Here is a 25,674-nt window from a genome sequence, read left to right as displayed (position 1 = left end):
ATCTTAGACCAAAGACATATTACAATGCCACTCTGCAAGGAACTTTTGGCCTAGGAATAATGGTTTCAGACAGTTATTTACAATCTCAAGATGAAATGCCTACCACTTTCTAATCTTACTGGATATGCTGGTCATGCACGTTAAATCTATGTCAGATTCTGTGTGGGAGAGGAAAGCGCTCAGGTTTATTGAATCCCCAATGTGTCAGACACTAGACTTCACTTTCTTATTTATTAAGAATTCTCTTAACAACCCTCTGAAGCAGGTATGATTCCCATTTTTCTAATAAAGAACCGCTTACATAAGTTTTTTAGGTCACTCTCCAATAATCAACGGGATTGTTGAAGTCTGTCCAAGACTCTAAAACGATCCTTTCCCCACTAAACATAATGCATTTACCAGAACTGTAAAGGTGAAGAGGCTTGGGGGCCGATTTTTAAAAGAATTCCGAAGGTTTATAACACACTTTATTTCAGACAGCCCAAGGTTGCTTTGCAAGACTGATGCTGCTCTTTCCTAGCTAGGGTTAGTACAGACAGGTCAAGGTCTGAGCACCATCAGGAAATGCTTACTAGGATCCCAGGGGTAACTAGGAACCCACGTGGTACTTATTAGAAAGATTTTTGCAAATGAATCGCTTTGAGGATTTTAGAAGAGGAAGTCGGTCAGGGAGACCCTCCTGTTGCATATGGGCTGCATTTGATTCAATGGGGTCTTTGTTCCAGCTCAACTCTGCAAAGAGGTCAGGCAGTGGTCAGTGGAGGAAACCACCGCTGAGAAGTCTGGGCCCTGAGCAGTCATTGCTCCGCTTTGCTTTGGACGAGGGACAAGAAATCCTTTATGGGCTGGTGCGGTGAAAACTGATGGAAGCCAGTTTTGTTCTATTTTTGTAATATATTTCTGGTTGAGTTGATTCAACGGAAAAAAAGAGTCAGTGGGTTTGTGTGTTTATACAAGCCCTTCATCTTGCTGCTCTGTGCCAAGTTTCCCGAGTCTGCGAGGAAGTGGAGCCAGACGTGACTGTGTCCTGGGTTCTCACCCCAGTGACCTCTCAATCTTTCCAAGTTTACCCACCACTCTCCCAGCAGCGTTTGCATGGAAATGGATCTCTCAGCTCCTGGCTTTTGGCAGGAGGACACTTCCTTCATATGGAAAAGTGTTTAATACCAATTTAATGGTCTGTCTAGCCACTGTACACTCCCAGCCCCCTCCTCCCTCAGTACCCACTGGCACGGAGTGTGGAAATATAACTGTTAATCACCCTTTTAGCAATGCACCCCAATTTTCTTTCCAGTATGTCCTTTGCTTTTCTAATGAAGTTTTGCCCCAACTCCCTTTGACTCCTGTGAAGGGTAACTGCTACTATAAATTAAAATCATGTTTTTAATGCACCTAGATTATTTTTTAGCTTGTCATATTCTCAAGAACCGAAAAATTGATGATTTCAAATTGTGGTACTGGAGAAGACTCTTGAGAGTCCCTTGGACAGCAAGGAGATCAAACCAGTCAATCTGAATGTTGAAACCAGTCAATCTGAATCAACTCTGAATGTTTACTGGAAGGATTGATGGTAAAGTTGAAGCTCTGATACTTTGGCCACCTGATGTGAAGAGCTGACTCACTGGAAAAGACCCTGATACTGGGAAAGACTGAGGACAGGAAGAGAAGAGGGTGACAGAGGAGGAGATGGTTGGATAGCATCACCAACTCACTGGACATGAGTTTGAGTCAACTCTGGAAGATAGTGAAGGACAGGGAAGCCTGACGTGTTGCAGTCCATGGGGTCACAAACAGTCAGAAATAACTTAGTGACTGGGCTACAACAATTCTCATTAAACATAACTTCAAACAGAGAGGAAGTGGGCTTGTTTATTTATTTCTCACAAACCAAAGCAAATGGTAATGGTTTTGTTGGTGACACTGACAAGGTGATGCCAAGTGTTTGAGTTGAAGAAATAAAACTAATAAAGATACAACATGAGGACAAAGAGATATAGGGTGAGTTGCCTCTGAACAGATAGACAAAATAGACACATTTCAGCAAATCAGACAAAAAGGACATCAGACACACAAAAATGACACATTTCAGCAAATTATAACATTATCTTGTCTGCATCTTCTTAATACATGTATACCTTGTGGAAACTTATTAAGAATGCTAAAAATGTTGGAAGAGTCTAAATATAAATGCAATAAAAATGTCATCAGATAAATATGATATGCTACATATTACTTATAGTACTTAAACATGAATTATCAATTTAATGATTGATCCCTGGCCAAGTTTTGCTTTTGTAGATAGTTGTTGCTTTGTTTTTATTTTTAAACATTTTTATTATTTAAACTGTCCAATTTTAAAATTCATTTATTGTGGTCAAAATGGCTGTGTTGCAGTCCTGATTGCCAGTAATCCACTAATTGACCTTGGCAGACTTGCTTACACATTCTCTCTGGTTCCCCAAAGATACTTTTATTCTTTAAGTCATGATTCTGTTATCCTTGATCTCGGGTGGCCTCACTCAGCCTGCCACACTGGGGCTTGTGTTCCCAGCCAGAGACCGAGGCCGAGTCTCAGTGGTGAGGGCTGCAAACCTAGCCACTAGACCAGTGGTCAGTGACAAGGCCCTGGCCCTTCAGCTTTGCAGAAAAGAATTTCCACAAAGATAGAAAGTAGTAAAGCAGGGAAAAGAGAACAGTACGTGTGGATAGGAACTTCTCAGGTAGCACTAGTGGTAAAGAACCTGCCGGCCAATGCAGGAGACGAAAGAGATGTGGGTTTGATTCTTGGATTGGAAAGATCCCCTGGAGGAGGGCATGGCAACCCACTCCAGAATTCTTGCCTGGAGAATCTCATGGAGAGAGGAGCCTGGTGGGCTACAGTCCGTGGGGCACAGAGTCAGACATGACTGCAGTGACTAAGCACGCACGTGTGCATGCACATGCGGATAGACACATGGGCAGACTCAGGGAGAATTGCTGAGTCGCAACTCTGTGACAGTTTGGATTACTTTAAGAGGCATTCCTTCCAGTTTCCTTTGACTAATCATTTTGATGTGCCTGATTTAGAGTCTGTATTCGGTATATCTCAGGATCCTCCGATATGTTCATACTCATCTGTTAGCCAAGATAGAGTCTACTGCAAAAGCCTATGGGTAGAACATCCCTTGGCATCAATCCTCTTTGACCCCCAAGGAACCTGTCTGCATATGTGTGGTTGGGGAGGTCTCCTCACCTTGAGAATGATAAATATGAGGTCTGGGCAGAGCCCAGCCTCCTCTCTTAGTTGTGCTTAGGAGTTGCTATTCTCATCTTGGAGATTTGATCCATAGCAAATCTCCAGTTGCTTTACCCTGGGGGTTGTCTACCTCCTGCTTCATCCTCAGTGCACTAAATTACACACCTTAATAAGATCTGCGTTATCCCCAATAACCTGGGCTACCCATTCTTGCTTACCAGTTGCTTTGTTCTTTTTACATTTTAATACATGGTTCAAACACCATTTTAAGAGGAACAAAAGAAGAAGAGAAAAAAAAAGAGAAAATTTCCTTGAAGTGCCCACTATCATTGTATATCACCTTTTTTCCATATCTTGGAATTTCTTCACCAGGTTTTCATATATGCACGCACATAATTTTACATAGATATACTCAGAGTTTTAGTAGATTTCATTTTGCCCTTCACTTCATATGATATTCTAAGCATCCTCTGTGTTTCTGGGAAGTGTATTCACTTAACCATATCTCCAACATGGGCTTCTTTTTCTTGTTTAGTCTCTCGGTCATGCCTGACTCTTTTTGTGACTACATGGACTGTAGCCCTGCAGGCTCCTCTGTCCATGGGATTCTCCAGGCAAGAATACTGGAGTGGGTTGTCGTTTCCTTTTCCAGGGCATCTTCCCAACCCAGGGATCAAACCTGAGTCTCCTGCACTAACATACAGATTCTTCACTGCTGAGCCACCAGAGAAGTCCCAATGTGGGCTTCTATGAGTCAGTTAATAGAAAAGTCATAATTGCCTTTTTAAAAGGTTACATAATGTCTGCATAGTATGCCATAAAGAAGCATCACTGAAGCATATGCTTTTATTGAATGTTAGGTTTTCAGTGTTCTGTATTATGCTGCTGCTGCTGCTGCTAAGTAGCTTCAGTCATGTCTGACTCTGTGCGACTCCATAGATGGCAGCCCACCAGGCTCCCCAGTCCCTGGGATTCTCCAGGCAAGAACACTGGAGTGGGTTGCCATTTTGTATTATAAGTAAAGCATTAAAGTAAGTCTTCCTGCATCCAGCTTTTTTCCTGTGGTTTTTTTTTTTTAATTTCGTTTTATTTATTTTATTTTTTGGCCTCACTACAAGCCATGTGGGATCTTAGTTCCCTAACAAAGGATCAGAGGCCCCCGCAATGGAAGTGCAGATTCCAAACCTTTGGACCTGCAGGAAAGTCCCCAGTCCCTTTCTTATATTGACAGTTCCCTACTTTCACATCCTGATTGGGTAAATTTTGATGAGTATCTTTGTGGAGGTTTCTCTGGTTATAGTAGCACCAGGTGAGAATTCCAGCTCATTTGCTTCCTAGTCCTATGACACTGAACAAGCATTTTCAGAACCTGTTCTCTCACTCATACAATGTTGATTTTAATTTCTGCTTTCCACACTTACTGTGAAGATAAAGTATGGTTGATTATGAAAGCATATAACCTGAAAACTAGTGTGGAGTAGATCCTTACTAGAATCTGATTGGTGCTTTTCTGCCAAATTACATCTCAAGAAACACAGACATCTCTACCACTACCAGTAATGTGTGAGAGTACTCATGTCACTAAAATCTCACAAATATTATTTATATGTTTTATATTTTGAAAATTGATGAGGCATTCACTGTTGCTTAGTCCTGTGATTTTTGAGTAACTTTAGAATAAAAATATAATTTATATACAGCCATGCAAAAATTAGAAATGTGTAGTCCAATGAATTTTTATAAAGTATACATATACATAAAACAATAAAATATTGTTATCTGAATCCTATTAGCCCCGACATACCTTATGACCAAAGATAACCAACATTCTAATTTCTATTAGTATAGATGAATTTTGTTAGTTTTTGAAGTTTTTACAAATGGCCTCATATAGTAAGTTCTTTTGTTTTACATTAGATCGCTCATTATGTTTATGAAATCCATGTTGCAAATAGCCTTCCTTGTGTGTGCTCAGTTGTGTCCGACTCTGTGGCCCCATGGACTGCAGCCCACCAGGCTCCTCTGTCCATGGGATTTCTCAGGCAACAATAATGGAGTGGGTTGCCATTTCCTCTTCTAGGAGATCTTTTTGTTTCAGGGATCGAACTCAAGTCTTCTAAGCCTCCTGCTATGCCAGCGGATTCTTTACAACTGAGCCACCAGGGAAGCCCTGTAGTTCATTTATGCAGCAGTCTAAATAGATCACATTTTATTGATCCATTCCAGCATTGATAAACTTGGAGAAGTTTCCAATTTTGGCTCTTATAAATAACTCTGCTGTGAACATTTTGGTACATGTCTTTAGATGTATACATGAGTTTTTTGGGGGGCTATCGCTGAGAGTGGAATTTTTGGGTCATATAGAATGCAATTGTTTGGCTTTAATAGCTGCTGCCAAACAGTTTCCCAAACGGCTGTGATTACATCCCCACCAGATGCGTGAGAAGTCCAGTTGCTCCTGCCCAACACTGGCACTATGCAGTTTCTACTTTTTTCATTACAGACATTCTTGTTCTGTAGCACCTCTAGCAGACATGTAGTGATTTCTCATAGTGGTTTTAAAATTCAAATTAAAACCACTGACATTTTAATGATGGTTTAAAAAACCGTTTAAAAAACCCTGATGTTTAACAATGATGAACACTTTTTCATGTGCTTATTGGCCATTCCAATACCTTCTTACAAGAACTATCTGTTCAAAGCTTTTACCTTTTTTTTTCTTTTGAATTTTTTCCTTTTCCTTTTTTTTTTTACAAATTCATCATATTCCAGATGCAAGTTCTTTTCAAATATGTGTATTGAAAATATTTTCCCCTAACCCGAGGTTTGTCCTTTCATTTTAATAATGATCTATTATGATAATCATAAGTTCTTAATTTTACGCAATCTAATTTATTATTTTTTAGCACTTTTTTGTGCTCTAAGAAAACTTTGCCTATCAGTGTCATCTGATTTAAAGGGCTGTTGATTTATCTACAAGTCATCTTTAATTTTTGTGAAAGAAGAATGGTCAAGTTTGAGTATTTTCCCATATGGACATCTAGTCAAATATGTACGATTTCTTGAACACCAGTTCAGCAATATTGTGTCATCTTTGTTATAAATCAACTGATCACGTGTGTGTTTGGTCTGTTTCTGGACTGTTTAATCTATTTTATTGGTATATTTGTCTACATCTGTGCCAATACCACTGTCTTTATTACTTCGGTTTATAATATGTTTTGAAATCTGGTAGTGTATGTTTTCCAACTTTATTGTTCTTTAAGATTACCTTAACTATTCTCAGTCATTTGCAGTTTTATATCCATTTGAATCTTCCATTTTCAATTTCTACTTGAAATGGTGAGATTTTGACTGATAGTGTACTAAATCTACAGGTCAATTTGTACAAATTGACTTTTTTCATAACACTGACTCTTCTAATCCATTGCAATGGCATATTCTCCTTGTTTAATGTCAATAACATATTGTAGTTTTTGTTGTTGTAATTGTTTAGTCACTAAGTCGTGTCCAACTCTTTTGTGATCCCAAGGACTGTAGTCTGTCAGGCTCCTTTGTCGATGAGATTTCCCAGGAAAGAATACTGGAGTGAGTTGGCATTTCCTTTTCCACGGGATCTCCCCACCTCCACCGCCCCCACCCAGGGATCGAACTGACATCTCCTGCATTGGCAGGCAGATTCTTTACCACTGAACCACCAGGAAAGCCCCATTGTAGTTTTTAGGTAGATGTTCGATGCATCTCCTTTGTTAAATTAGCACCTGTGTTTATATTTGTCCCAGTGAGAGATTTGGTTTCATATAAGCTCTTTTATCATAGGTAGAAGTCACAGTCCGGTTGCCAGTTTTTGTTTGTTTGTTTGTTTTTTTAATTACAAGAAAATTTAAATACTTTCCTTATGAGGTTAAAAAAAAAATGGTGTGTGATTTGCCTGAAGATCACACTGCTTCCAAGTTGAGATTTTGGATCAGAACTGAGTATTTTTCCAGAGCCCACACTTTCAGCAGGGCTCCCCAGGCGGCTCTGGCAGTAAAGAACCTGCCTGCCAATACAGGAGATGGACGAGATGTGGGTTTCACCCCTGGGTTGGAAAGATTCCCTGGAGAAGGGCATGGCAACCCACCCTAGTATTCTTGCCTGAGAATCCCAAGGACAGAGGAGACTGGTGAGCTACAGTCCATGGGATTGCAAACAGTCAGACATGCCTGAGTGACTGAGCACCATACTCTCAATGAATGTGTGTATGGAGGGGATGGAGCTGATAGGCAGACATGGGAAGTTGGGATCAGTGGCCCATTTACAGGTAATTAACCTGCTGCATGAGTTATGAGAGTGAGTTAAGCCAGGATTTTCAGAATGTAAGCTCATTTCTCTTATTGCTGCTGCTGCAAAAATGTTTAAAAAACAATGACCTTCTGGTATGTTAAAGAGGCTTGTGGGAAGGAGCATCTTGGCACCCCCACTATCTTCTTCTGGATACAAATTGAAACCTTATTCAAAGCCAAGCATAATTATGAAGAAAAATCTTCTGCCAAAAGTGGAAAATGCATTCCCTATAAAAGATGTTGGGGTTATCTGAGAATAGATAATGGAGTGTTGAGTGTATTATGTCATTTTTGTTCTAAACTTTGATTTGGGTTTAGTGAACCTAACCTTAAATACAACAGCCAGACACTTTTCTATTGCTGAAAAAATGTTTAAGTTGAACAAGAAGTCAGGACGCTCCCATCCCAGGAAGCTTTCCATCTTAGCGCTGCTTTGTCCAAGACAGTTCTACAACCTTGGCTTGAGGACTCAGTGAACTTCTAGATTATGTCCTTTTACTGAACAGAGCTTCCAAAGTAATGCAGGCAAAATGAACTAGTTTTATAAGAGACGCAGCTTCTGTGACAGGGCTAGAGTTAAAGGCATTATAATATAGAGGATGGGGCTTCCCTGGTGGCTCAGTGGTAATGAATCCTCCTGCAGGAGATGCAGGTTCAATCCCTGGGTTGGGAAGATGCCCTGGAGAAGGAAATAGCAACCCACTCCAGTATTCTTGCCTGGGAAATCCCATGAACAGAGGAGTCTGGCAGACTACAGTCCTTGGGAAAGAGTCCGACAAACTTAGTGACTAAAACAACAACATCAGGGACTTCCCTGGTGGTCTGGTGGTTAAGATTCCAATGCAGGAGGTATGGGTTCAATCCCTGGTTGGGGAGCTAAGACCCTACATGACTTGGGGTATAAAACCCAAAACATAAAGCAGGATATTGTAACAATATTATAACAAATTCAATAAAGCCTTTAAATATAGTCCATACTAAAAATTTTTTTAAAAGAAAGCCATTTATCCCACATATGCCCCTGTTGTCATTTAGTCACTCAGTCCTGTCTGACTCTTTGCAACCCCATGGACTGCAACATACCAGGCTTCCATGTTCTTCACTATCTCCTGGGAATTGCTAAAACTCATGTCCATTGAGTGGGTGATGCTATGAATCAATATTATAAAATTTTGTATGGACATATATTTGTACAATTGAAGACAAGAAAGTTTGCATGAGTTGGAATTTTCTGTGAGTTGGATAATGGTGAACACTCTGGCAAATTTATGCATCTATAAAGTACAACCATCAAACGGACTTCTGGATTGCAGAAACAGATTGGGGCTGGAGATCAAGAGAGGCATTAGATTTATTTGTAAACTGTGAATTTCTGTTATGAGATTTTATAGGTGTATTACCAATGTGAAAGTGAAAGTGAAGTCGCTCAGTCGTGTCCAACTCTTTGCGACCCCATGGACTGTAGCCTATCAGGCTCCTCCATCCATGGGATTTTCCAGGCAAGAGTGCTGGAGTGGATTGCCAATGTAATTGCCTGCAAATACAGAAGACACAGGTTTGATCCCTGGGTTGGAAAGATCCCCTGGAGGAGGAAATGGCTACCTAGTTCCACTCCAGTGTTCTAGCCTGGAGAATCCCATGGACAGAGGAGCCTGGCAGGTTACAGTCCATGAGAGGGCAAAGATTCAGACATGGCTGAGCATCTGAGCACTAATGTAATTAGGCACACACAACAGATACAAACCCAACATGTATGTACACATGCTCCTAGGAGCAGCGGGAGGGAAACTAACTGTCACAGCAATAGGAGGGAAGACTAGGGAAGGGGATGCCCAGAAATTCCTTGAGAGCATCTTTCAGTTTTAAAACTAGAGCAGTTCCCATAGCTCTGCTCTGCTGGGCCAGACTCCCTGGATTTATTTTATTTTATTGTTGTTTTACTTCTGTCTATAAAAATACTGTGTGTTCATCATAGAACATTTGAGAAATACAGAAATAGTATTCAGGAGATGAAAAAAATCTCCCACCCAGTTTGCACAACCCAGAAGTAACTGTTGTTAAGCCTTGGTTGTATCTACTTTGTGGGCTTTTTAAAGTATGTTGTTTACATGGTTCTATGCAGAGTATATCATGAGAAAGGCTGGGCTGGAAGAAGCACAAGCTGGAATCAAGATTGCCGGGAGTAATATCAATAATCTCAGATATGCAGATGACACCACCCTTATGGCAGAAAGTGAAGAGGAACTAAAAAGCCTCTTGATGGAAGTGAAAGAGGAGAGTGAAAAAGTTGGCTTAAAGCTCAACATTCAGAAAACTAAGATCATGGCATCTGGTCCCATCATTTCATGGCAAATAGATGTGGAAACAGTGTCAGACTTTATTTGTTTGGGCTCCAAAATCACTGCAGATGGTGATTACAGCCATGAAATTTAAAGACGCTTATTCCTTGGAAGGAAAGTTATGACCAACCTAGACAGCATATTTAAAAGCAGAGACATTACTTTGCCAACAAAGGTCTGTCTAGTCAAGGCTATGGCTTTTCCAGTGGTCATGTATGGATGTGAGAGTTGGACTGTGAAGAAAGCTGAACACTGAAGAATTGATGGTTTTGAACTGTGGTGTTAGAGAAGACTCTTGAGAGTCCCTTGGACTGCAAGGAGATCCAACCAGTCCATTCTGAAGGAGATCAGCCCTGGGATTTCTTTGGAAAGAATGATGCTAAAGCTGAAACTCCAGTCCTTTGGCCACCTCATGCAAAGAGTTGACTCATTGGAAAAGACTCTGATGCTGGGAGGGATTGAGGGCAGGAGGAGAAGGGGATGACAAAGGATGAGATGGCTGGATGGCATCACTGACTCGATGGACATGAGTCTGAGTGAACTCCGGGAGTTGGTGATGGACAGGGAGGCCTGGCATGCTGAGATTCACGGCGTCACAAAGAGTCAGACACGACTGAACGACTGAACTGAACTGAACTGAATGTGGCCAATATATAATTGTATTTATCGGTTTTAAGTCAGTTTTATGACCACCTATGTAGGACATGTTCACTCTAATATCTATTTGTTTAAGGTCAAAAATCGGAGGAAATAAAGATCATAAAGAAAAGTTGAAAAATCTGCCAGGTTCCCACCTCCCACCATAAACATTTTCTTATTTTTCAATGTAGTATTATATAGTTCCTGCATTGCAGGTAAAGAATTCGCGTTGCGGGTAAAGAATTATATAGTTGAAAGCAAAATGTACCTACAGATTTTTAAGTGTAGTTATAAGGGAGAAGGGCTTCCCAGGTGGTGCTAGTGGTAAAGAGCCTGCCTGCCAATGCAGGTTAGACATGGGTTCGATCCCTGGGTTGGGAAGATCCCCTGGAGGAGGGCATGGCAACCCACTCCAGTACTCTTGCCTGGGAAATCCCATGGGCAGAGGAGCCTGGCGGGCTACAGTACATGGGGTCGCAGAGAGTCAGACACAACTAAAGCAACTTAGCACACATGCACAAAGGAGAGAAATAAGTACCAGGGGAAGGATGGCAGAGAGCCTTAATGAAGGTTATTATCTGTCTTAGTTTCTACTAGCTTCTTTTTTTTTCCAAAATGACGCAAGATATTTAAAATGTTTTTTTTTTTTTTTTTATGTGCAGAGTATCAGGAGTCAAGTTACTTATGCAGCACTGAATTTTATTTTAAAAAATATGCTTCCTAGAATAGCTAGATTCACTATGGCTTTTCTTAGGAATAGCTAATTACTTAAAAAAACACAAAAACAAACCTAGTAATCCCAAACAAGGAAATCCTGCCAGTCAGTTTAACCTGCCATGGTCGGACTCTAGTTTTCTGCATTTTTGTCATATTTCAGTTGACTGCTTTGTGTTTTCAAGTAAAATTTGCACAAAGGGTAGGTAGACCATGTATTTTTGAAGTGTCCATATATTTAAGAATAACTTTTTCTCTCAAATCTTCAGAGATTGCCTTATTTATTTATTTTTTTGGCATTTAATCTGGCAGATATCTCAACTTTTCTTCTTTTTTATGTAACTTGTTTTCTGCTAAGGAAGCTAACACATTTTTTTCCTAATCATTAAAAAATATTTTAAAGTCATAATTTCAGGATCTTCCTTGTAAGAAATTCTTTAAAAATAAAAGACAAATTATTTATGTTTATCTCTATTTTCTATTTTTGGTTGTGCTGGGTCTCCATTGCTGTGTGGGCTTTTCTCTAGCTGCGGCATGAGCAAGGCTGCTCTCCAGGCGCAGCGCATGGGCCTCTCACTGCAGTGACTTCTCCTGCTGTGGAGCATGGGCTCTAGGCACACAGGCTGCTGTAGCTGCAGCACTGGGCTCAATAGTTGAGGCATGTGGGCTTCAGTTGCCCCGAGGCATGTGGGATCGTTCGGACCAGGGACTGAACCCTTGTCCCCTGCACTGGCAGGTGGATTCTTATCCACTGTACCACCAGGGAAGTCCCAGGAAATTCTTGTTAAACATTTTTGCCCCCAGCATATGTCCTGTCATCTCAACCGTTTGAAGGCAGGACTGCTTTATTCAGCTCTGTAATCATGTGTTTTATTTCTCACTGCCTTGGCTCTGGAGGGTCAATCCTGTGCTTTCTCAGGTACCTTTGGTCCCTTCCAGCTTCTCCTCATCGTGGGAAAGTGGTGGGTTGCAGATGAGATTCAGGTAAGATTTAGTCTGACTTCTAAAACAATTCTGAGTAAAGACTAGTAATAAGGACAGAGTGGCAATATGCGTTTAACTCACTCTATGTTATGCATTCTTTTGTTATGAAAATATTCTATACATCAAAACAAAGTATGTGAAAGGTAGAAAGAATACATGGATACCTACATAGCTAAAGAATTAGAAGAGTATTGACAGTTTTGAGGTCTCCTATGAACCCTTATTGTGTTGCTGCTGCCGCTGCTAAGTCGCTTCAGTCATGTCCGACCCTGTGAGACCCCATAGACGGCAGCTCACCAGGCTCCGCCATCCTTGGGATTCTCCAGGCAAGAACACTGGAGTCAGTTGCCATTTCCTTCTCCAATGCATGAAAGTGAAAAGTGAAAAAAGTTGCTCAGTCGTGTCCGACTCTTTGCAACCCCATGGACTGCAGCCTACCAGGCTCCTCCGTCCATGAGATTTTCCAGGCAAGAGTACTGGAGTGGGGTGCCATTGCCTTCTCCATTTATTGTGTTAACCCCCCAGAATTAACCTCTGACCTGAATCTTGTGCTTATTATCCCTTCACATTTCTTTAAATCTAAACACATAGATTTGTATTGATAAAGAGTATATTTCAGTTTGGTATGTCTTTCAACTCTATGTAGATGTCCTTATACAACTATAAATGGAATATGGAATATATATTCTATGAGTTCCTTTTTCCGTTTTGAGAGTATAATCCATTTGGATTCAGGTTGCTGAAATTCCCCTATTTCCCCTATTTTCACTGCTGTTTGATTCTGTGAATCTACCCATATTTATTTATACATCTTTCTGTCAAACATTTAGATTATGTGCAATTGTTTTTGCTTTAATGAAAACACCAAGATGACATTATGTATTAGGAAATATGGTGCAGTGATAAAGAATCCACCTGCCAATGCAGGAGATGGAAGAAATGTGGGTTTGATCTCTGGGTCAGGTAGATCTCCTGGAGTAGGAAATGGCAACACTTTCCAGTATTCTTGCTTGGGAATTCCCATGGACAGAGAAGCCTGAGTCCATGTGCGCACATGACTGAGCACACACACACACTATACGTATGCATTCCTTCTATTCCTGAATATATATATATATATATATATATATATATATATATATATATATATATATATATATATGGTGCTGGCTAGTCGCTAAGTCCTGTCCAACTCTTTGTGACTTCATGGACTGTAGCCCGCCAGGCTCATCTGTCCATGGATTCTCCAGGCAAGAAAACTGGACTGGGTTGCCATTTCCTTCTCCAGGGCATCTTCCTGACCCAGGGATCGAACCTGTGTCTCCTTCATTGCAGGCAGATTCTTTACCAACTAAGCCACCAGGGGAGCCATATATATATATATATATATATATATAAAGATTTGTGTATTTATATATATACAGAGAGAGAGACAGACAGACTGGGAGACAGGCTTCTTTTAGCAGCTGGCTCACAGAATTAGGCAGGCAGGGTGAGAAGTCCCACAATCTACTGTCCACAAGCTGGAGGAGGGAAGCCAGTGGTTTATAGCTCAGTCTGAGTCCAAAAGCCTGACATCCAGGGGAGCTGATGGATGAAAGTGACGGTCAGAGTCTGAAAAAACTCAGATCCCTATGTCCAAGGGAAGGAAAAGATAGATGTCCCAGCTCAAGCAAAGAGAGCAGACCCTCCCTTTCTCTGCCTTTTGATCTATGAAGGCTCTCAGCAGATGCCATGATGCCCTCCAGCTCTGGTGAGGATAATCCTCTGTACTCAAGCTACTAATTCAAATGTAATCTCTTGTGGAACCACCTTCCCAGGCACACCCAACAAGAATGTTTCACTGGCTTTCTGGGCATCCCTTCGCCTCGGCAAGCTGACACCTAAAACTAACCATTACTTATTCTTAAATATGCCTCCTGGAATGTGGAAGATCTTGTCAAGGATATATAATTCTGAGAGTGGAACTGCTGTTTCAAGTGGGTTTCACAGTCACCGTCACTGGTTAACACCAGACTGCTTTTTAAACTCATGTGTGTCTCCACCAGGGTCTTAGACTGGTGGTAACACCTAACCATGAGATTTTGGCCAGTTTCCTTGGTATGAAATGGTGTCTTGTTGTGATTTTGATTTACATTTCTTTAACGACTTATCTAGTGGAGCATCTTTTCATATGTTTATTGGACATTCATTCATGTTTCCTCTTTTGTGAAATGTCTGATAACTTGGCTTGCTCAGTTTTGAATTGTGTTAGCTGTTTCTTATTGATTTATTACTTTATTCCAAAGCAAATTCTTTCTGTTATGTGTTTTGTGAACATCTCCTTATTTGTCCCACAAAAAAATTTATGATGTCTTTGCTTGATATAAGTTTTAAAGTTTAATGTTGTTTCATTTTTCAATCTTTTTAAAAAATGGGACATAATCTAAAATAACCCAAAGGGCTTTTTATGAGATAACCATATCATTTATAAATAATGATGATTTATTTTGTTTCTTTCTAATCCTTATCCTCTTATCTACTATATGGCTAGCATATTTTTTGAGTGATGGGTGTTCTATTTTCCTCTGATTCTAAAGAAAATGTTTTTAAGTTTTTCCATCAATGATGATAATCACTATATGGTTTATATATATATATATATACTTATCATGTAGGTGAGGTGTCCCTGGTGGCTCAGACTGTAAAGAATCTGCCTGCAATGCAGGAGACTCGGGTTTGATACTTGGGTTGGGAATATCCCCTGAAGAAGGGAATGGCTACCCACTCCAGCATTCTTGCCTGAAGAATTCCATAGACAGAGGAGCCTGGCAGACTATAGTCCATGGGATTGCAAAAAGTCAGACACAACTGAGCGACTAACACTTTCACGCTTTTTCACCATCTAGGTAATTTCCTCCTATTTCTAAGTTGCTAAGTATATGTATGTGTGTGTGTACGTTTTGTCTTTCGGAGTTGATGTTTAATATTATTGAACAATTCTTTTCTGCATTAATTGAAATGATATGGCAGCCAGTGTGGTTTCTTGTGAACAAGTTTTGCCAATGGCGTGTAAGTGGAATTGGGTTTCATGACTTTGGAAAACATTAAATGATGGGTGTGTATTATCCTTCCATTTTCTCCTCCTTATGTGCTGGAATAGAGATGTGATGGCAGGAGTCACAGCAGGTATTTGAGACCACAGGGAGACAGACCCTGGGAACAAAGACCCACCCAGCAGAGAGAAGACTGGGGTTCTGCACCAACAAGCACTGTGTCAGTTCAGGACTCTCTTTCCATTTCTTAAGAAAGAAGAAAAACGTTTATCTTGTTTAAGATATCTTTTTTTTTCCTTGTCACAGGCAAAGTTAATCCTAACTAAGACTAAAATTTTACAAAAGTAGCATCTGAAGTAGTTATTCCAAATCCTTTATTTATTTTTCTAGTGGGAAAAAATAAATATTTGCTATAACAAAAGCTATTTCTTTGTTATGATCTCTCTTTGGGAGTGGGGAGGCTGGAGAAAGGCCTGGAAATGATGTCTTGGCGTTTTTAACATTCCCAGATGGTTTATGTAATAAAAGTCAGAGCTTCTGGATAACTTTTTAGAAATTCAAGATGAATGAACCACAAAACCAAAATGTGATGTAATACCCAAAATATAGAAAGCCTTCACTCTGTCCCTTATCTCAATGTGAAGGATATAACATTTACCTTTAAAATTTTTTTTCTGATAGCCACTTACCAGGTAAAGGCACACAGATTGCCCTGTGGCAGTCAAAATGACTGGCTCATAGAAGATAGAAAAGGCTTTTAAACAGGAAGTTTGCCTTTTCTCCTAGGGATTCCAAAGCTTGTCAGATGTACTCATCCTATCAGAGCGATGTTTATGCACTGCTGACAGAGGATGTTCTATGACGTATGTGGTGATTTGATAAACACTGTCACCCTCACGTGAGAACCTTTATGAAATATACAATTAACCATTTTCAGTAACTTGGCTCTTCTACAAAGAATATATCCCCGGTGGTTCAGACAGTAAAGAATCTGCCCACAGTGCAAGAGATTCAGGTTTAGTCCCTGGGAGGGGAAGGTCCCATGGAGAAGGAAATGGCAATCCACTCCAGCATTCTTGCCTGGGAAATCCCGTGGACAGAGGAGCCTGGCAGACTAGTCTACGGGGTCGCAAGAGTCAGACACGACTGAACAACTAACACTACCTTCATTTAGTTCTTCTGCAAAGAATATATCAACACTTCAATTGGGTCATTCATCAACTTCAACCCAGATAAATGACATTGCATCCTTTAAAAATGGAGATTCTTATTGAGGATATTTAATACTGATACTCAAGACAAAAGTCTATGTGATTAATAGGAGAAAAAGAAGAAAATAAAAATCTACAGCAATCCCATCACCTTATAGTAGCTGTTCTCAAACTTGACCCTGAATCTGTTCATGCCTGTATGCTATATGACCCTATGGACTGCAGCTTGCCAGATTCCTCTGTCCATGGGATTCTCCAGGCAAGAATACTGGGGGGGGTTGCCATGCCCTCCTCCAGGGGATCTTCTAGACCTAGGAATCAAACCTGCCTCTGTTACATCTAACCTACAACAGCAGGTGGGTTCTTTACCACTAGCGCCACTTGGGAAGCTTGTTAAAACAGAGTACAAGGCCCCATCCCCAGAGTTTCTAATTTTGTAGAGCTCAGCAGGACCCTCAGATCTGCTTACTTAACAAGGTCCATGATGCTGCTGACACTGCAGGTCCTGGGACCCTACTTTGAGAACCATGAATAAGTGTTAGTCACTCAGTTGTGCCCAACTCTTTGCAACCCCATGGACTGCTGCCCACCAGGCTCCTCTGTCCATGAGATTTTCCAGGCAAGGATACTGGAGTGGGTTGTCATTTCCTTCTCCAGGGGATCTTCCCCACCCAGGGATCAAACCCTGGGTCTCCTGCACTGCAGGCAGACTCTTTACCAACCATGGACTTAGTGTAATGACTTTTGCCCTAATGATGTTGATCTTTTCAATCTTCTGATTAGCAACACACAACCAGGCTTGTCATAGTCACCAGTAACATGCACAGTGCTGAATACTAGGTCACTGCTTGGTTCTTATCTTTCTGACTTATCAGCAGAATTAACAACACAAGTTTGAACTGAAGTTCCGCTTATATTCAGATTCTTTTCAATGGTAAATGCTATAGTACTTCTTTTTTTCCAACTTTTTATTTTATACTGGAGTAAGTTGATTAACAATCTTGTGTTTCAAGTGTAAACTAAAGTTATTCAGTTATACATATACATGTATCTATTCTTTTTTAATATTTTCCCCATTTTAGGTTGTTACATAGTATTGAGCAGAGTTCCCTGTGCTGTACATTTTAAATATAACAGTGTGCACATGTCAATCCCAAATTCCCTAACTATCCCTCTCCTCTGCCCTTTCCCCCTGGTAACCGTAAATTCTTTCTCTAAGTCACTATAGTACTTCTCACTCAATCCCCCTGGTTGGCTGACGATAAATCCCTTCATCCTGACCTATTCTACAGAGCAGCTTTTGTGGCTATGATCTAAGGCTTCCCAGATAGTGCAGTGGTAAAGAGTCTGCCTGCTAATCCAGGAGGTGCAAGAGACACAAGTTCAATCCCTGAGTTGGGAAGGTCCTCTGGGGGAGAAATAGCACACCGCTGTTTCCAGTCCTGCCTGGAAATCCCATGGACAAAAGAGCCTGGCCATGGGGTTGCAAAGAGTTACACAAGACAGCACACACTCCACAGCTCTGTAACACTAGATTTCTCTGATGAATACCAGCTACATTTTGACTTCTCAACCTTTCTATTCATGGCCCTCTTGGCCTGGCACCTACCTCTCCTTCTTTAGTTCTGTCTGCCTGGCTCCCATCCACCTCTTCCCTTCCCCCTCCTCTCCCCTCCCCACTTCTTCTCCAGCCACACCAGCAATGGGCCAGTTCTGGAGAGGCACCTCCCACTTCCCCACCTCAGGGTCCTGGCCCAAACCATGCCTTCTACTTGGGATATTTTTCCCTGTCTCCCTTTTTCCTAATTAATTCCCATTCATCCTCTATATCTCAAATTACATCACTCTTGCATACTCTGACAATATTTTGTCCTATTTCAGTTCTGGTGTTTACTAGAATTGGTAATTATTAATATATACTTGTGTGTATTCCAAGTCACTCAATCATGTCTGACTCTTTGCAACCCTGTGGACTGTAGCCCTCCAGGCTCCTCTGTCCATGGGATTTTTCAGGCAAGAGTACTGAAGTGGGTTGCCATTCCTTCCTCCAGGGGATTTTCTCAACCCAGGGATGGAACCAGAGTCTCTTGCATCTCCTGTACTGGCAGGCAAATTCTTTACCATTGGTGCCACCTGAGAAGCCCCAGTTATATACTTACCTGTGCATAATTATATGCTGTCTCTTTTCTCCAGTAGTCTATGAATTCCACATGGGAAGGGACTGTGTTTTGATGACCCTATTACCTTCAAATCATTTTTTTAGTTGAATACATGAAGGATTTATATCTTAAATATTAATTTATATAGTCATACTAATGGGGGACTTGAACCTCCATCTGTATGTTACCAATTTCATTGGTTATTAGCTGGAGGTACTTCTTTGCTTAATATTAGTAATAACTTAAAAATATTTATTTAGCAGTGCTGGCTCTTAGTTGGGCTTCCCTGGTGGCTCAAACAGTAAAGGATCTGCCTGCAATACAGGAGACCTGGGTTTGGCGGGTGGGTGAAATCAATTTACAGAGAACGGGACAGATCAGAAAATGTGTTTCAGATTTTCTAAGCCCTGGGTCATTTCTCAGTTCTTGTCAGTGATTTTCAAATTAGTTCCCAAGAGACTTTGCTATAGGCTTCCTGAGAAAATTATTTTCTGCATTTTCCAACTGTTTCATAATGAGCATGCCATTTCTTTCACGATCAAAAATAAAGCATACATCCAAATAGAATAGGTCTTCACACACTTTGGATCTTTTGTGGAAACCAGTTCTAGGACAGGCTAGTTCAGTTTGGAATTAAAGCTCCAGCTATAAGGGGGTGTTTATTTCTTGTTGCCTTTGGTAAATTTGTGTGCACGTAGAATACCCTGCCATTATTTCCCCAGTCATTTGAAACCCTACTACAGTGGTGTGCTGGGACTGCCTTGTGACAGTTTGCAAGAGTTGAATGTCATACTTTCAGGAACTTTGCAAGTCATTTGTGAAACCCTCAGTAGCTTGAAATCAGCTCTGGTGAAAGTTTCACACCATGGAAATTGGCAAATGCTACAAATCAGGACACTTCCCCCTCCCCCTCCCCCACTAGAGAGCTGACTGTTAAGCAACTACCAGTATACCACTGAAGCAGGCATGAACTATGGGCTATTCCCCTGGGCAGTTAAAAGGCATGGCCTTTAACTCTGAGTAGCATAATCCTTCATGTGTTTGGTTAACCAAGAAAGCATTTGGAAAGTTGCCCTGCTCTATGCATGATTTATAATATTAGGTGCTTGACAAAATCAGAGGGGATTTTATTCTGTGGCCTACTCATATTTGAATATTTTAATGAGCAATGAGGCAAAATTTCAAGCTGCCGAGAAGCTTAGAGAACAAATGGTTGTGCCATTGCTCATTTATTTTACAAACAAATATCCACACACCTTATAGTGTGTTTAACAATAGTCAAATACTCTGCCTAAGTACTCAGCCATCTACTTTTTAGATTAATTCCTATTTCTTACATCTGAGTGGAGCTAAAACCTCCACTGTGGGTAGGACAGATAACGAGGACTTGCTGCTGCTACTGCTGCTAAGTCGCTTCAGTCGTGTCCGATTCTGTGCGACCCCAGAGATGGCAGACCACCAGGCTCCCCCGTCCCTGGGATTCTCCAGGCAAGAACACTGGAGTGGGTTGCCATTTCCCTCTCCAATGCATGAAAGTGAAAAGTCAAAGTGAAGTCGCTCAGTCGTGTTCGACTCTTAGCAACCTCATGGACTACACCTACCAGGCTCCTCCGCCCATAGGATTTTCCAGGCAAAAGTACTGGAGTGGGTTGCCATTGCCTTCTCCAATAGAAGACTTAAGTAATGTAAATTCAAACCGGAACGGTGTTCTTTTCCTTCTAATACCCTTTCGAAAAATAATGAGTAGTGATGCTAGCCAATGAGAACGCCGTAATCAAAGATGGGCAGTGATGCTATCCAATCAGAACATTATCCCCCCAGTTGAAGAGAGCTTGCTTACTGGGCAGGTCCCTTACTCATCTTTGGTAGCTGGTAGTAAAGAGCAAGCTGGTACGTGTATTGAACGAGTGTCCTTCCAGAAACGTTGTCAGGTGTTTCATGTCCATTTGTTCCTAAAATGTAACATTGACCTTTCTGAGAACTATGCACAGAGATCATTATGGTCTCAAGCTGAGAATAATGGTTAACAGTCATAATTTGTTTTCTTCTCTTTTTCAAAAAAAGAACATTTGCTGTTGTTGTTCAGTCGTTAAGTTCTGTTCAGCTCTTTGCGACCCCATGGGCTGCAGCACACCATGTTCCCCTGTCCTTCACTATCTCTTGGATTTTGCTCAAACTACACACACATGGAATATACAGTGAATGTCAGCGGGGGCTTTAAGTCTGTATAAAGGAATTTAACCCCGGGTCTCCTGGACCATTTGAACAGCATAAACTTTGGTTCAATTTAGCACTAATAATTTTGTATTAGTCACAGGAGAAACTGAGTGCACTGTGTAGCCAGGCCGTTAACTCTGCTTTCATCTACATCTCCGTTCAATTCTCATCTGAGATCTTGTATATTCCTCAGAGCCTCTTCAGCTATTCTAATGTCCCAAATCTCAACCTCTTTCTCCTGTTTTGTTTCTAAATAGAGACGCTATCTAATGTGAAAGGCAGAAAAATAAGAGACACGAGGATGTAAGCAGTTGCCTTCCTTAGAAAAGAGACCTAGCTGCATCTAAAAATCTTTAATATCAAGATCATTATGTTCATTTCTTTTTGGTTCTCTAACGTGTTTGTACTTCACATTTTTACATTTTGGAAAAACATTTATTTATTTACCTGGTAAATGGTGATCTTCAGAGGAATTCCCTGAAAGCTTTAGTCATCATCCGTGGTGGCTTAGATAGTAAAGAATCCACCTGCAATACAGGAGACTAGGGTCTGATCCCTGGGTCGGGAAGATCCCCTGGAGTAGGGAATGGCACCCGCTCCAGAATTGTTGCCTGGAAAATCCCATGGATAGATGAGCCGGGAGGGCTATCATGGGGTTGCAAAGAGTTCATTAACATTTTCACTTTTAATCAATAGCTTCCTTTGCTCAGTTGTAATTAGGGCCCAGTATGAACCCTGTTTCAAGACTCTCTGTTTTAGAATCCTCACGTTTGCTCTATGGTTTCTATACATGGAGCTCTCATCCATTTATAGCATGATATGCATGTCTGGAGCAATCTGTCCCCCTGCAGAGGCTGTGTCATTGTTCTTCTCTGGACTCCAATCCAAAGCACTTACATTGGCTCCCTGCCAAAGCACAGCATCTCCAAGGAAACCTGGGGCTGGTTGCCATGGACACTCCCTTTGCTGATAAGTCACATCACACCTCTCCACTTCTCTGCACACCCACAATAACAGTCCTTTGGGTGATCAGACAGTTCTATGCATTGACATTTCCAAACCTCACAAGCTCACATTTCATGTGCAAGGAATAGATACACCAAGGAGCCCCTCAAATATTCGTACCTGTCCAGATGAGCATGTAGTGAAGCCATCTCGTTGCAGTTTGGTTTTGTGCCATGGAGAATAAGTAAGCTTTGGCAAATATCAGGCCTGAATTGGAGTGATTCCACTGAAACAATCAGAGCCCCAGGAGGGAGGATGGCTGTGAAATTTGGTCCTTGTAACCTTGTAATCACCTCTTGACTGAAATTCTCATCCCTCTGTCTTTCCCGTGGGGGTTTATGACAAGACTGGGGTGGCCTATAGGGGTCATTCATATTAGCAGTGTAAATGTTCAACAAGTGACAATTTTTAAAAAGATTCTTTTCATGTGGACCATTTTTAAAGTCTTTATTGAATTTGTTACAATATTTCTTCTGTTTCATGTTTTGGTTTTTTTGGCTGCAAGGCAAGTGGGACCTTAGGTCCCTGACCAGGGATCGAACCTGCACCCCCTGCATTGGAAGGCAAAGACTTAACCACTGGACTGCCAGCAAAGTCCCACAAGTGACAGTTTTTTAACACTGAATGCTTTGTTTTTGATTTCACAGTGATTACACACCAGATGTCTGTCACTTTATTATTAATAGTTTCGCCTGGAAAGTTTTTCTCTTGAACCTGGTGAGCTGTTGGTAGTGGAAAAGTGAGTTTTACTCAAAAATGTTCTGACCTGTTCTGTTTTCTAGTGAAAAACATTTTGAGTCACTAGTCTAGCTAATTCTGTCCATTCACTGGAAATTCTATGTTAAAATCAAAGAGGGTGATCTCCCTGGGATGTGGTTCAGTTGGTTACTTGATCACGCATTTTTTTGGGTCTTTATTCACTACTTGACCAGTAAAATTAATCACGAAACAAAGGGATACCAGACAGGAACTATGGTTTCCCATTAGTCCACAGAGATGAGGTCATAGACATTTAAATGTTTAACATAAACCAACCATATATGTGAACAGACAGAGGAAACTATGAAAAGATATACTGCACATTTGTTATCTTAGAGGTGGAGGAGAGTGAGTGAAATTGGAGAGTAGGTGGAGGAAGATTACTCTTCCCTTTAAGTATCTCTATAGTGTTGCCTTTTGAAAATGAGGATGTGTTATTTTGCAGTTCAACAAGCAAAGTATTATATTTTAAAGGAAGCTGATGGCAATTTTTCTTTTGGAAGTAATAGTTACATGCTGGGAATATTAAAAAGTGGATGCAGATAAGCTGCAGGAAGAGGTATGCTTTGTCTTTCCCAGGAGTGCAGGCTAAAAAAGATTGCTTTATGGAAAGTTAGAAGGACTTAAGAGGAAAAAGGTGTCTAGAGTCCAGGAGCCACATTACTGAGCCCATGCATCCTAGTGCCTTCTCCAGAGCAAGAGAAGCCATGGCAACGAGAAAGCCTTACACCGCAAATGGAGAGTAGCCTCTACTCGCCACAACTAGTGAAAAGCCCGTGCAGCAAGGAAGACCCAGCATCAGTTCAGTTCAGTTCAGTCGCTCAGTCGTGTCCCACTCTTTGTGACCCCATGGACTGCAGCACGCCAGGCCTCCCTGCCCATCACCAACTCCCAGAGTTTACTCAAACTTATGTCCATTGAATTGGTGATACCATCCAACCATCTCATCCTCTGTTGTCCCCTTCTCCTCCCACCTTCAATCTTTCCCAGCATCAGGGTCTTTTCTAATGAGCCAGTTCTTCGCATCAGGTGGCCAAAGTGTTAGAGTTTCAGTCCTTCCAGTGAATATTCAGGACTGATTTCCTTTAGGATGGACTAAATGAATAATTATTTTGAATAAAGGTGATTCTCCCTGAGGGATGTCATTTCCCTTGCTCTTCCCAAACATTGATGGCAATGACCACAGTAGTGTATACAGAGGAAAATCTGCCCTAGCACTGAAAATGAAGGGACAATGTCGTGTATCTACAAGTCCTCAAGGGAGTCCAGCTGTCCACTGCCTGTGGGGCCAGGCTGAAGGACCACTCCACACTGTCTCCTGAGAAAGTGGGAATGTAGCAGAGACAGTATTCACGTCAAGTCAGGTGGAAAGGCTGCTTCAATGGATATGTGCACAGGGACCATTTCACTCAGAAACAGTAACCAGAATCTAAAGGGAGTGTGTGATCAGTCGCTCAGCTGTGTCCGACTCTTTTTGACCTCATGGACTGTAGCCTGCCAGGCTCCTCTGTCCATGGGATTTTGCAGGCAAGAATACTGGAGTGTGTTGCCATGTTTTCTCCATCTAAAGGGAGAGGGGTAAGCAAACCATCAACGAACAGAAAGAGCGATGTGGCAGGGCTCTCTTCACGCAGGGCAGGACATCTGGAAGGGACTTTAGGAAGACATGAGGCTGGACAGAGGACCAAGTGTGCAGACCTGGGGTTTGACTCAGAGGGGACAGGGCAGAGACGGTTTCCATGCTGAAACGTGGAGTCTTAGCTGTGGCACCACAAAGGAAGTCCCTCTCCTTTATTTTTCTTAATGAGTAAATACATTCTCCCAGTCTGCCAGCTTTCTGTTAACTTTATGGCTGTTCTTTATTAATGAAGAGAGCTTTAAATTTTATTTAGTAGTACAAAAATTAATGCCTTTTAAAGTTTTGTGCTTTTGGAAGCTTAAAAAGACCTTTAAAAGGTAAGAAAAGGTAAGAAAAAAAGGTAAGAAAAAAATTCAGATTTTTATTAATCTACTTAGAGTTGAAATTTGCATATATTGTGTGGACATAACCCTGCCAAGCTCTTCTGTCCATGGAATTGTGCAGGCAAAAATACTGGAGTTGCCAGTACTCTGAGAAGAAAGGATTAGCCATTCCCTTCTCCAGAGGACCTTCCTGACCCATTGCAGGCAGATTCTTTACCATCTGAACCAACAGGGCAGCCCATATTGTGTGATAGAAACCCAAAATGATTTTCCTTCGTTAGGTAAGTCATATTCCCCCCAGCAATAATTTCTCCCCTAAGTTTGTAATGTCTTTTAATTTTTATAAGATCAAGATTTTAAGATACCCAACTTCAGCAATCTTTTATGTTTATTCCTTCTTGTTCCTGTTCAAGGATGCTTTTGGAATCCCAAGGATGTAAAGATATTCATCTGTATTTCTACTAAAGTACCACCTTCTTTTGATATTTAAGTTCTTAATCCTTTTGGAATTGATGTTTGGTTTTTGATGTAAAGTAAGGATACAACTTAATTTTTCCTCCATATAAATAAATATATTTTCCAGCTTAATTTATTGAGTAGTCACTTTCTCCTCCAGTGATCTGTTATGCAACTTTCATCATTAATAAAATTCTATAATGTAGCAGTAAGTTTCTGAGCTCTCTATTAAATTCCACTGGGTAATTTGTTCATCCTTGTGTTACAACACAGTGTTCTGGATAATATAGCTGCACCGTAACTCCTGACTTCTAGTCAAGCATGCATCCTGCCCTTATTCTTCTTTTTCAGACAAGTCTTTCTTTTCAGTAGCATTTTGTCAGGTTCCATGGAAAACTCTCTTAATTGGAGTTATGTTAAATCTAGATTAATTTATGGAAAATTAGCATCATTTTTATATAAAATCTTCTAACCACGAGATGAGAAGGAAATGGCAACCCACTCCAGTATTCTTGCCTGGGAAATCCCATGGACAGAAGAGTCTGGAGGGCTACAGTCCATGATGTCTCACAGAGTCGGACATGACTGAGCAACTTCTTTATGTCTTTTAGTGAATTTTTATCATTGATATGTG

This window comes from Budorcas taxicolor, chromosome 21 (genome assembly GCF_023091745.1).
Source record: "Budorcas taxicolor isolate Tak-1 chromosome 21, Takin1.1, whole genome shotgun sequence".
NCBI lineage: Eukaryota > Metazoa > Chordata > Mammalia > Artiodactyla > Bovidae > Budorcas > Budorcas taxicolor.
The sequence above is the reverse complement of the archived record's forward strand: the minus strand, read 5'-3'. Positions refer to the sequence as shown.